Source organism: Choloepus didactylus, chromosome 6 (genome assembly GCF_015220235.1).
Source record: "Choloepus didactylus isolate mChoDid1 chromosome 6, mChoDid1.pri, whole genome shotgun sequence".
NCBI lineage: Eukaryota > Metazoa > Chordata > Mammalia > Pilosa > Megalonychidae > Choloepus > Choloepus didactylus.
Window position 1 is genome coordinate 4,374,528 of NC_051312.1, and position 12,340 is coordinate 4,386,867.

At 58.4% G+C, this 12,340-nt stretch overlaps 2 long non-coding RNA genes across 8 annotated transcripts in view; both read right to left on the bottom strand.

Moving 5' to 3' along the window:
* Positions 1 to 4,063, bottom strand: part of LOC119538193 — a 38,119-nt gene extending 34,056 nt beyond the window's left edge. Inside the window, exon 1 of the long non-coding RNA XR_005217524.1 lies at positions 2,485 to 4,063. This is a non-coding gene — a long non-coding RNA (uncharacterized LOC119538193). The remainder of the gene's footprint in view (positions 1 to 2,484) is intronic.
* Positions 4,064 to 4,431: 368 nt separating this feature from the next.
* LOC119538668 lies at positions 4,432 to 12,117 on the bottom strand. Of its 7 annotated transcripts, none has more exons than XR_005217616.1 (7): positions 11,700 to 12,117; positions 10,044 to 10,100; positions 9,740 to 9,890; positions 9,075 to 9,216; positions 8,274 to 8,512; positions 7,185 to 8,141; positions 4,432 to 5,767 (listed from the first exon to the last, which is right to left on the bottom strand). It is a non-coding gene; the product is annotated as an uncharacterized LOC119538668 (long non-coding RNA). The 7 variants fall into 7 exon arrangements; XR_005217612.1 differs by adding an exon at positions 6,281 to 6,458 and having other exon boundaries at positions 9,075 to 9,890; XR_005217613.1 differs by adding an exon at positions 10,204 to 10,323 and having other exon boundaries at positions 9,075 to 9,890.
* Between the last annotated feature and the right edge of the window lie 223 nt (positions 12,118 to 12,340).

Sequence of the window (12,340 nt, forward strand, 5' to 3'; positions counted from 1 at the left end):
AGAGTTCCTTGGTGATGTGTTATGTCATGTCATTTGTAGGAGACTAATTAAATGTGGTAAGACAAATCCTATTGTTTTGAGTTGATTATGATCCATTGTAATAGACGCATATGATATGCAGATGTATGCACACGCTTTCAATGTAAAACTGCATCATCTCATGCCTTGCCCTCCTAAATCTGTTTGGCAAAAGGCAGTGTTTTCATCCGGGAGTGTTTGGACACTAAACTGAGCTGGAATAAAGACTTGGAGACCAGGGAGAAGCTGGGCCACTGTTTTCTGCCACAATATCCTGCATCTGTCTTCAGGGTCGAGCTGCAAGGCTTTGCATGTCCTTGATGTAGGGTAGATGTCGAGAGGCAGGACTCGTCCCACCTGCAGCTGCAGCTGTGCCCGTCAGGCCTGGCCCCTGCATGAGCTCCCGCAGCACAGCGAGCCCTGGAAGAGGGGAGCATCTTCCATCCCATTCATCAGCAGGGGTGGGGAGCGTGGGGCCAGGATCGCCTGGCATTATGGCTGGAGGGGGCCCAGAATTCGCACTTAAACCCAAGCCTGCCCGGCCCTCCCAGGGCACGGCTGGAAAGAGGCAGCTCCGCTCTCTTCTTGCCACCCCCAGGCTGAGCCTTAACTTGGCAGCAGGAGAGAACTAGGACCTGGCATCTGGTGACAGTCCAGACATGGGCCAAGCCCCAGGGCCATGAGGACGGCCCTGGAGCCCCACTTACTGCGCCTTTCTCTACGAGGGCTTCCAGAGAATTCCAGTGAGGCCCCACGACTCATTTCAACGCTTAGAATGGGAAGGAGGAGGTGCTCTGAGATGACTGAGCCCCCACCCACCCTGCCCATCCTACAGGTGGGACACCAGCCAGAGAGGGCAGCTGGCCTGACAGCAGGCGGAGCCGGCGGGAAGGCAGGTCCCTGCCCCTGCAGCCCATGCTCTGTCACCTGTGCCACCTGCCTCTTCCTTTGCAGAGATCTCCATTCTCCCCTCACCCCTTCTCTCTCCCCCCTCTCCACCTCTGGTGCTCCAGGCTTTAGCAGCCGTGACCGACCATCCCCTGCTGTCCTCTCTGGCTGGTCCTGGCACATTTTTTGTGCTCCCTTTCTGGCTACACATATTTCTTGGGCATCCCCTCCTCCCCCCCCCCCCCATCCAGCCCTCTGCCTAACCCTAACCAGGCAGGATTTGGGGGAGAAAAGGGCCACCAGCAGCACCTCTGGTTTTCAGGAATAAGCCAGGTGTCCTCTTCAGACTCCCCAGCCTGCCAGCCCCAGGTGAGACCCCGAAAATCTCTGAGCCTCAGCTTCCCCATCTTTAACACTGAGAGATCAATTCTTACACCCAAGAGACAACGTTAGTGAAATCCCATAGCTCCTGCCCGGCACACAGCTGGCGCTCCAGAAGTGTTGGCTTAACCTCTTAGGGATTGTGACATCCTCGAGAATCTGATGAAAGTAGTTGACCCTCTTCCCAGTAAATAAGAACATGCATTAGCACAAAAATTCCATGGAATACCTGGGTTCCCAGGCCATCAGTATTTGCTTGGGGATTGAGAGCCCAGCAGCTGCCCGTCCGTCGGAGCCTCCAGGCCAGGTGAGTGCTCCGCGATAGCCCTGACCCCACGTGGGAGGATGGCCGTGCTGGAGCCGGAATGAGGAACACAACCAGGGAAGAGATCCCTGGTGTCAGGGCACTTGGCAGGAGCTTATCGATCTGACTCACCTGCTCAGTTTCCTTCCCAGGTGAGAACTCCACATTTCTCCCCAGCAAGATGGCACCAGAGGCTTCTGGGTAACACAGGGAAGGTAATTCCCGCATCGTAAGGGTGCGTGCGGTGGGACGAGTACAGCAGTCGCCCTGGGAAAATTGCGTCCACCCCCCCACCCCTGTCTTCTCGCACCTCCTCTCCCAGCAGCATTTAAACATCCAGAACTTGATCTTATCTGACTTCCTGAGAAACTACTGCTAAAAAAAAAAGCAACCAACTCTTGCATATTCGATTATTTTAAATGCTGTGGTACTCTGTTTCACGATAAAATATTCCATTTTGTTTACAAATGGAATATGCCTTTGGCCATTTGTGGCTGGGTTGGAAATTAGATTTCTCATTAGCATTTCCAAGGTTAAAAAAAAAAACAACATTTCCTTGCCAAGTAAAGTATGCACAGAGTCTAAATGTGCATGCATGGCAATGAGACGTCCTTGTGGGCAGTTTGTCCTTTTGAGCCTCCAGCCCTGTCTTGCCTCCTCCTTCTACTCCTTTCCGGGCACCCGGCTCGGCTCAGCTCGGCACCCTCGGCTTGGCGGGGGGAAGGGGGCAAGGGGGTAAACCAAGGCAGCAGGGTCTGCACTCAGAAAGGAGAAGGGGTGGTGACGGGCCCGCCAGGCCCTCCGAATCAGGCGGTCAGCCTGCCTGCAGCCCTCCTGCCGGAACTCCTCCTGGCAGGTATTAAGCGCTCACCCCGCGACAGGCAGAAACCTACCTGCCGCCACACGCTGGCTTTCGTTCCACGGTTATGTCTCCAGGGCAGCCAGGCGTCGGGCACTTTTACAGGAACTGGAGCACGTCGGGGTTCAAAGACACTGGGTCCCCTGCCCTAACCAAACCCTAACGAAAAGTAAATCGTGTAGCATGTCGAAGGTGGTGACTCTGGGGACAAAGAAAGGAGAGCAGGAAAAGGGAGCACTGGAATGTGTGCTGGGCGCGGGTGGCATGTTTGCATGGTGGGGAGGGGCCCTGTGAGGAGGTGACATGTGAGTCGGGGCTGGGGGTGGGGCCTGGAAGAACTTTCCAGAAGGAATGACCCCTGCAAAGAAGGACAAGGCAGCCAGTGGGGCTGGGGGTGGGTGGAGGCCCAGGGGGACCATGCTGGGGGGTGGGGAGGGGCTCTGTAGTTCAAGGTGGCCCTGGGACCCTCATACAAACTTTGTCTTTTCTCGGAGAGAAACGGGGGGAACGTGCGATACAAACCACACTTCAGAGGCCCACACCAGGAGCTGGGTTGCAAACGGCCTCTTCCTGGGGCTCCCATAGCAAACACCCACCGACGGGGGGCTTCAACACCGGGAATGTGTTCTCTCCTGGTTCTGGAGGCTGGAAGTCTGAAGGCTCTAGGGGAGGCCCCTCCTGCCTCCTAACGCCAGTGGCCCCGGCCGGCCCTGGCGCTCCCGACTGGGGGAGGCCCTCAGTCCCTGCTCCGTTGTCACCTGGGGGACGCTCGTCTCTCCTGGGTCTGCGTCTCCCCCTCTTCCTCTAAGGTCCCCAGCAGGACTGGGTTTGGGGACAATGTGCTCCAGTGTGACCTCATCCTCACTGATTCCACCTGCAGCGACCCCTTTCCTAAGAAGGTCCCACTCTGAGGGTCGGAACACACACGGATGGGGGCGGGGACTCGCCAGCCTCGGACAGGTGAGTTGACAGCTGGACTAGAAAGAAAGTGAGGGCAGAGAGCGGACATGGAGAGGAGAGTAGGGAGAAGGGGCCGAGGCCGAAGGTTCTCGGGCACAGGAAGGAAACCGCAACGTGGCGTCCGGTGGCCACGTGGGACCGCGTGTCCCAGAAGCCGGAGGGACCACATGGCCCACATGCTGCCCGGGGGTGAAGACAGAGCGGACAGAAACCAGCCCCTGCACCCAGCAACGCAGAGGGCGCTGCCCATGGCCAAGGTGGGCTCCCGAGTCCTCACCCCCGTGCGAGCCGAGGGTGACAGCTGGGAAACAGTCAGGGGGACGCAGCCAGGGCTCCAGGCAGGTGGGGTCTGACAGGGGAGCCTGCCCATAGAGGGGGCTCCGGGTCTGGGGTCCTTGGGGTCCCAAGGGTTAGACAGGTGAGTGGGACAGGAGAGGGTCCTGGGCTGGATCTGGGCTCCCTCCCTAGGGGGCCCCGACATCCCAGCTGGGATGTCCAAAGATGAGGGAGATGGAGGACGGGGCCAGGAGGGGCCGCGCTGGACCTAAGGCCAGAACCAAGCTGACAGGTAAACATTTTTAGGTTGCATGTATGTTAAGAGAATAAAAATTAAAAAAAAAAACAAAAATTAAAAAAAACAGGACTGTGCAACACACACAATGAACCCCGATGTAAACTGTAAACTATAGTTGACAGCACAATTATAAAAATGTGCTTTCATCAATTGTAACAAATTTATCACCTTAATGCAAGGTGTTTAAAATAGGGGAGCGTAAGGGAACTCCGTATTTTATGCATGATTTTCCTGTAAAGCTGCAACATCTCTAATACAAACAAAAACAAAAACAGATTGCTGGGCCCCGCTTTTAGTTTTCTTTTCAGTAGGTTTCAGTTGGGACCTGAAAATCTGCATTTCTAACAAGTTTCCAGCTGATTAGAAATAAATAAATAAAGTGGTATACAAAAGTTGCAAATGTTTTTTTCCAGTAGAGATGCAATGATTTCTATCTTACAAAAGAGATAATTCCAATGGCTGTGGTTTTATTGTCCTGCAAGAGATCAACCAATGCTGTGTCTAATTTAGCAATCTGGGGCCTGCATTGTCTTTTGCCCCTCTGACCAGACATAGATAGGGGAGATTTTCGTACTCTCCTTTACCATCTTGCCAGTCCCCTTGTTAACCAGTTAGGGCTCTACTATGTCCCCCAAAAAGGTATGTTGACATCCTGACCCCAGCACCTCAGAGTGACCCCATTTGGAGATGGGCTTTTACGGATGGAACGAGGCACATGAAGAGGAGGTCGGGCTGGCGCGGGGCAGCCCCTCACCCCACGGACTGGGGAACCCAGAAGGGGAGAAGCCCCTGGGGAGCAGGCGGGAAAGAGCCCGGGGAGCTCCTGGCCGTCCCACCCAGGAGCCAGGAGAGAGGCCGGGACAGAGCCTTCCCGCAGGGCTCAGAGGGAGCCAACAGCTGTCTGTTGCTGTAAGCCCCCTCCTCCCTGACTCCAGCTCCTGGTGCTTTGTCACTGCAGCCCGAGGAAACCAAGACAACAGGCTAAATAAGACTGGCCCTGCTCACTCAAAAAGGCACGGCAGCAGTGCCTGGTGGGAAAGCTCTCAGCGGACGCTCGGGTGGCTTGGCCCATGCAGCCAGTTTGATTAAAAACACAGGGTCGGGGTATGCAAAACTGACCTGGTGCAGAAACACTGGGAGGGGCAGGTCCCAGGCCCGTGGGATGGGGTCTAGGGTTCAGGGGGCATCGGTGCAGCTCTATTCAGGCAGCCACCTGCGCCAGGTGGGAAGGGGGCTGAGGGCAGGGAGGGGGTCTGGAGGTCCCCGTGGACTCCTTGCCCACAGCTGCTCCTGTCCAGGACCTGAGCGGGCTGACCCACCAAGGAAAGGGGACAGGGGCCTTCCTGCACTAAGCTTAGAAGCCGGAGCTGGGAAAACAGCCAAACGATTCTGCAGACAGATCCTCGATGTTCTGTGCATTTCCCTGCGTCGCAGAGCCTGGCAACGCAGGCTGAGAGGTTTAGACGCTAGGCCCCTGCCCTTGAGACTCCCTCCCCCTGCCCCAGTGCCATGGTTGTCAGGGAAGAAGCCTGCCCCCTCCAGCCTGTGGGTCTCAGATGTCCACATCTGCAAGGGCCTCGGACCCCTGCCGAGGTCATCAGCCCTGCAATCCACACTTTTCCAAGCCTCAGGGCTTGCATGCCTCCTAGGCCGGGAAACTCACTACCTAATAGGCATTATTGATGTCTCTGGACCATAAGCAGGGCTGGCTGCTGAATAGATGTCCCCCAGGGCCTGGGCCTCCTCCTCTTCATTGCTTCTCGGGACTGCACATCTGTAATCTCTACACGGAGAGAAAGACCAAGGGTAAGAGCAGTTGTGCGTCTGCCGGGCACACCAGGGGAGGCAGTGTGAGTCCTTTCAATGCCCCAAACAGGCACATAGCCAGGAAGCCACAGCTCTGGTTCCTCCCGGGAAAGCTGAGAGAACGGGAAGCTTGCTGTTGCCCCACCCCCCACAGCCAGGCAAGGCTCGCCCCAGGGAGAACGGGCTGTTGGCAGCCCTGCTGATGCTGGGTGTGGGGTTTGACAGGTCTGTGGACGTCCCGGATTTGTAATTTAATGGTGCTGAAACACAGAGCATCTCCAGACTCAGCAGGGAGATAAACTCCTTCCCGGCCTTTCAAATCACTGTGAACTCAATTTGCGAAGTGCTGTCTGGGCTATTTCCCCACAGTGGCAGGTGTCGCTTCCTGGAAGTCGGAGAGCCGCCGTGCCCGGAACCTGGGCCAATGGGGGCATCTCTGGGGGACGGGGTCACTGGGGGGTTCCATGGACGGATGAGGATGGGCTCAAACCTGAAGGCTGGGGGCCCCTCCCCGGAGGCTGGTGCTCCGTATGCTGATCCCAGGGCACCCCTCCCCAGGCCCGTGGGCTCCAGGCTGGCTCCTTGGGCACTTGGCACAATGCATGCAGAATTGCGACACCACGCCATCATTCTACATGGGGAAGGGGTCGCACAGCTCGAGAGAGAACCTGAACGGGGAACAGAAGACCCAATTGGTGCTCCAAAAGCCCTCGCCACGATCCTGACCATCCCCAAGTCCCTGTCCCGTTCCCAGCTGGCTCTCTCCGCAGCAGCCTGGAGCAGAGCTGGCCCTTCGGAGGCCCTCGCTTTCCCCGGAGCGCCTTCCCTGAGCCCTCCGCCGACGTCTCCTCCTTTAGTTGGCCTCTGAAGGCGACGAGTCACTCACAGCTGGTTCCGGGCCCTCTTCTTGTCCCCCTGCTCCCCCACAGTGGCCCACCAAGCCTCAAGGTGCTAAGGAAGCTGGAGGCTGATGACTCCCAAATGATTGTCTTCAACCCAAAGCCCTCTGCTCTGAGCAAGATTAGATGACCCTCCCCGTCCTCCTCCTCGACAGCCTCACCTGACGGTCCTCCAGGGGCCTCGACCGTGAGAGTCCCAAACAGAACTTGGCACTTTCTGTGCCTCCTGCCCCAGGCTTTGTCCTCCCCATCCACCCAGCACTCAAGTTGGCCACGCAGAGCTGGCCAAACTGCAAAGTCTGAGGGGACGGTGGCCAGGTTCAGGGGTGCCCAGGGCCACCCTCACTTCAGACCAGCTGGCTACGAATTCAGGGGTTCCCACCACCCCCTCAGGTTCACTGATTTGCTAGAACAACTCACAGAACTCAGCAGACTGCTGCACCTGCCATCAAAGTTTTATTAAAGCAAAAGGAACGACCAAACGAAGAGACGCACCGGGCCGGCTCTGGGAGGGGTCCAGACGCAGAGCTTCCGGTCGTCCTCTCCCCACGGAGTCCCCAGTGGTGGTGTCCCTCCTCCCGGCCAGGGCTGTGACAGCTCCCACAGAGGACTGACAACCAGGCTTCTGCTCAATCCATACCCCTCGGTCTCCAGCCTCTCCTGGAGATTGGAACTGACACGGCCTGGCCCAAAGTCCCCATCATAAATCACCCAAGCCCCTCAGCAAACAGAGATCCCATCAGGCAGGGCGCTCCAGAGACCAGGAGACCCCCTGGAGACCACCCCCAGGAGCCTCAGGCGGAAGCCAGCCCTCTGTCTGGGTAAGACAGATCTTTGCTTCTCAGTCACCTTCTTTGACTCTACTTTCTTCCTCCTCGCCCTCCATCAAGCTTCCAAACCAGCCCATCAGCGGATCCACGTCTCTGCTCTCCTCGGCCACCGTCTCTCCTGGATTTTCCAGAGCCCCCCATGAGAGCTTCCAGCCCCCCTTCTGCTCCCCCACAGTCTGTGCTCTACCGACAACTAATGTAACAACCGTAATATATGGACCAACGGTTAGTTCCCCTCTTAGAATCTTCAAGAAGCTCCTTGCCTCTTGGCTAACGGTCTGAGTTCCTCACCACATCAGTCAGGCCCTGCAGGCTGTGGCCCTCCCAGCCTGGCCCCCAACGCGGGTGCTCCTGCCGCTGTGGTGTCCCAGCCGGGCCTCAAACGGGCCTCGTCCTAACCCCGGGGCCTTTGCACAGACAGTTGGGCCTGAAACGCTGTGCTCCCCACTTCCCACGTGCCGGCTCCTTCCCATCACTCAGGCCTCCCTTAGCGGCCCCTCGCCAAGCGCTCTCCCCTGCACGTCAGGCCTCCCAGGTGTGGGTCGTGTCTCTCGCGGTCTCTGTGGGGTGTCACCCACCAGCCTGCAGCTCCATGAGGCAGCACGCAGGGACCCAGTGTGCACTGGAGAGTGAATGAACGGACACGTGAATTAATGAATGATGCAGAGCAGGGACCGCCCAGCTGGGGTCCGGGTCATCACCAGCGTCTGGCCCCGGGCGTGGGTCGAGGCGGACGAGGCCCCAGACAACTCACCTGGGACAGAAGGCGCCTCCCGATGCCAGAGCCTGGAGGGGCTGGAAGGTCCTGGGACCCCAGGGGCCCCGCAGAAGGCGCGAAGGCGGCTGTGGGGATCGCGTCACACCCCACAGACACGGTCAGGCCTCGGCCCCAGACCTGCGAGGGTGCACCCGCTTCATCAATGGGACCTTGAAGACGCCGTTTTGGTTAAGTTGAGGCCAAACTGAATGAGGGTGGACCTCATAGCTGAAGGGCTAGAGCAAATTAGTGGGAAGGAGAAGCCAGAGAGAGAAAGAGAGAGAGGGAGGGGGAGAGAGAGGGAGGGGGAGAGAGGGAGGGAGGGAGGGAGGGGGAAGGAGGGGAGGGAGAGATGGAGGGGGATGGAAAGAGGGAGGGAAGGAGGGAGAGAGGGGGAGGGAGAGATATGCGATGGATGGCGGCTGTCCCCAGAGAAAGCGTGGCCTCCCCGACACCGTGATTTTTACATCTACCATCCCAAACTGTGAACCAACAAATTCCTGTTGGTGAAGCTAACCAGTGCGTGGGGTCCTTCTCGGCATTTCCGGCAAACCAAGACAGTGGCCTCCCCGGACCCTCGGACCCTCGAGGGAGCCCCTGCTGATAACTCTGAAGCTGGACAGCGATGGCTTCTGAAAACCTCGCACAGCCCGAAAATTAAGTGTGCAGATATTTGCGGAGCCCCTGCTGGGTGTCTGGGTTTGGGGTCAGCGCTGTGAGCAAGACAAGGTCCCCACTGTCCTGGGCGCCACTTTCGGGGCATGCAGGGTAATAAATAAACAGAGAAGGGGCACGGACTTTTTAGATTCGGACAGAACCAGGAAAGACCATTGTCGCAGGTTTGAAAACAGACGGCACCCGTCAAGCTGGACATCCCCAGGAAGCCTCCTTTCTCCGTTCTGTCTGCTGCTAAGCTGGTCTTGTCCCAGGCCCGAACCGCCTGGGGGAAAAAAGGAAAAAAAATGCCCACACCAGTTCAGAGTATTATGATGATCTTTAAAGTCCCTCTGGGAAGGAGGGCTCCATCTTCTCTCCTTCCTGCCCCGGTTTCTCTCCCAGAAATGGCACCCAGGCATGTGGGGTGGCCAGGGAGGCCCCGACCTCGCAGAATGGAGGGAGCTGCCCCCCACCCTCACCCGGGCCTGCAGGTGCCCTGGGAGGCACCAGGGGTCCCCGGCTTATGGTGACCCTCCTCCTCCTGGTCGCGGGGGCCGAGGGAGCTGCGGGCTCGGCGAGTGGCTCGGGCGAGACTGGGAGCAGCAGCCCCTGCCACCTCCCCATCCCCAGGTGGCCCGGGGCAGCCAGAGGGGCAGAGCCCAGCACCCCAATGCCCTGGGGGGCCCTTCGACTTGCCTAATGCAGAGACCTCGAGGACCTTCCCTCCGTCCCCCCGTCCTCCTGCCCAGCCGTTCCTCAGTGGCCGGGAGGGGCGGCGACCCCTTCTTCTTAGCCCTGGACGTCACTTAGCTCATCCCGACTCCGGGGTCTGCTCCAGCCCTGGAGGGAGGCTGCTGGTGGGCCGGAAACCCGGCTTGCAAACAGTCCTGTTCCTGCAGTGGGGAGCTGAGCGGGGCACGGGCTTTCTCGTCCCTCTGTCCAGCAGCTCATCTGTCCCTGCAGACGGACACACAGACTGCCCTGTTCAACACGGCAGATGCCAGGCCCACGCGGCTGCCGAGCACCCAAACGTGGCCTCTGCCACTTGTTGACACGACAGGATTTTGAATATATTAGATTGTATAAAATATATGACTAAAATGTTGTTACCTGTTTCCTTTCACTTTTCTCTAACGTGTGGCCTGTGTTATGTTTCTTCTGGTCAGGCTGGACGGGTAAAGGGAAAGGACACAGAGAAGCAAAAGAGAAGGGGAAAAAAACATGTTAATGTATTTCTAAATATTTCCTGCCCTGCGGGGCTGATTCTCACCTGTGGGAGATCAGGATCTGCGAGAGGAAGGGGACAGAGGAGAGGAGAGTCTTCAGCGTCTCAAGCTTCATCCCCCGGTCAGGCCATGGTCTTGAGAAACGGGTCCAAGCCCAGCACCTCCTTCCTGGGCAGAGTGAGGCCTGGGGCTGAGTGCAGGGGTGGGAGGGGCCGCCCGGGGCTCGTGGGCGCAAGGCTATGTCCAGCAAAGGCTCGAGGTGGCATCGGGGACACAGGGACTGGGGGGATAGCGCTGGGGGAGAACAGGTCCTCAGGGGTCAGACCCCAAAATCCTGGGACACAACTTCATCAGCCCAGACCTTGGTTTTCCATGTTAGGGGTGTGCCCGGCAACCCCAGAAAAAGGGGTGTCCCACCAGGGACAGAGGACCCCACCCAAGACCCAAGACCCACCCAAAGGCCCTCCCTCCCCCCATCCCACAGGGCCCAAAAGCCACAGAGCACCCTGCCCTTCCTTCCTGGGGCACCTTCTTGGGGAAAGAAGGGGAATGGGTGGGGGTGCTATGCAGGTGACTAAGCTTTCTTACCCACGAGAGCCCGGAAACTACCTAAAGAGATGGTTTAAATGAGCTGCTGCCGATGAGACTAACGTCTCCTGCCAACCAAGGAGGGAAAGTAAGCTAGAGACAAAGTGAAGAAAATCACCCCTTCCCTGCTCACTGAATTACAGAGGAAATGGTGAATAATGTGTGGTTAAACTGGGGCTCAAAATAAGACGGTGGGGGCACGACATCAGCCAGGGGAGCCGGCCCCCTCACACCTCCCCTCCCTGAGAACTTCTCATCCCCCAAATGCTCCAGGTCCAGAGAGGGGCGACCCCCAACCTGCCAGTCACTTCCCTAGAAGCCGTCCCACCTGCCCGCCTGCTTTCCCTCCCTGTACCCCCCAGGTCGGGCTGGAACGGAAGGTGCCTTGTGGCTGCAGCCCGTGGACCAGTGTGGCTCTCCCCACCTCATGGCCGGACTCTTGTCCTGTCCAGTCTCTTTCCTCTCACACCTCTGAGCCCTCATCGAGGTCTTTCTCTGCAGAAGGCACACTCGGCACTGGGTTTAACCCCTGTCACCCCAGCCGCACACACCCCATTGCCCACCGGGCCTGGCACACGTCCGGGTACACACTGACCCCTGGCAAACGTGGGCTTCACCAGCCAAGGGCCCTCTTAGGGGTGGAATCATGTCCCCTAAAAGGCATGTCCCTGTTCAAACCTCCAGTACCTCAGATCTTATTAGGAATAGGGTCACTGCAGGTGGAATTAGTTAAGAGGAGCTCATCCTGGAGTAGGTGGCCCCTAATCCAACAGGACTGGCGTCCTTAGGGGAAGAGAAGAGACAAAGATGCAAGAGAAGAGAGCCGTGTGTCGATGGAGAGATGGAAGGGCTGCCTCTGAAAGCCAGGGGACACCAGGATGGTCCACAGCCAGCAGGACCCCACAGTGGCCAGAGAGGATTCAGAGAGCACCCAGCCTTGCCGACAACTGACCTCAGACCTCTGGCCTCCTGGACTGTCAGAGAATAAACGTCCGTTGCTTTAAGCACTTTGCTACGGCAGGAGAGCTGGGCGTGCACACGGACAGACGGACGCACAGGCGGTGTGAAGGCGCAGCCTCAGACCCCAGCCATCAATCAGTGGTGCTGGTGTTTACTTCCCGTCCGCCCGGCGCAGGCCGGCTCATCACATCAGGCACAGCTTGTCTGCAACAGCTTCTGCAGATCCCTCCCTGCGGGGCCATCACGGGCTCGGGGAGATCGATCCACTGCTCCAGCACAGCCGCCTGTCCTCCCACTGACGCCGCAGCCTCTGGCCCCCCACCAGCCCCTGCTGCCTCGGGGCTCCCTCCTCCCCACGTGGGGCTGCAGTCAGGGCCCCAGCCGGGAGGAAAAGCCTGGAGCCTGGGCGTCCTGTCCCAGCCAGCAGCCCTGGCCTTGGCCCTCGCCTGGGGTCACTGCTGGGCAGATACGGCCTGGGCCTGTGCCTTCCCAGAACTGGCTCCCCAGATCCCCAGCCCTCCCCTCCCTGGGCCTGGACTCTGGCTCTCCACTTCTGTTTGGCCCCAAGATCCGTCTCCCTCTTACAGCCCACGTGGACACATGAGGCCAGAGCCCAGGAGCCAGCTGGGGCCC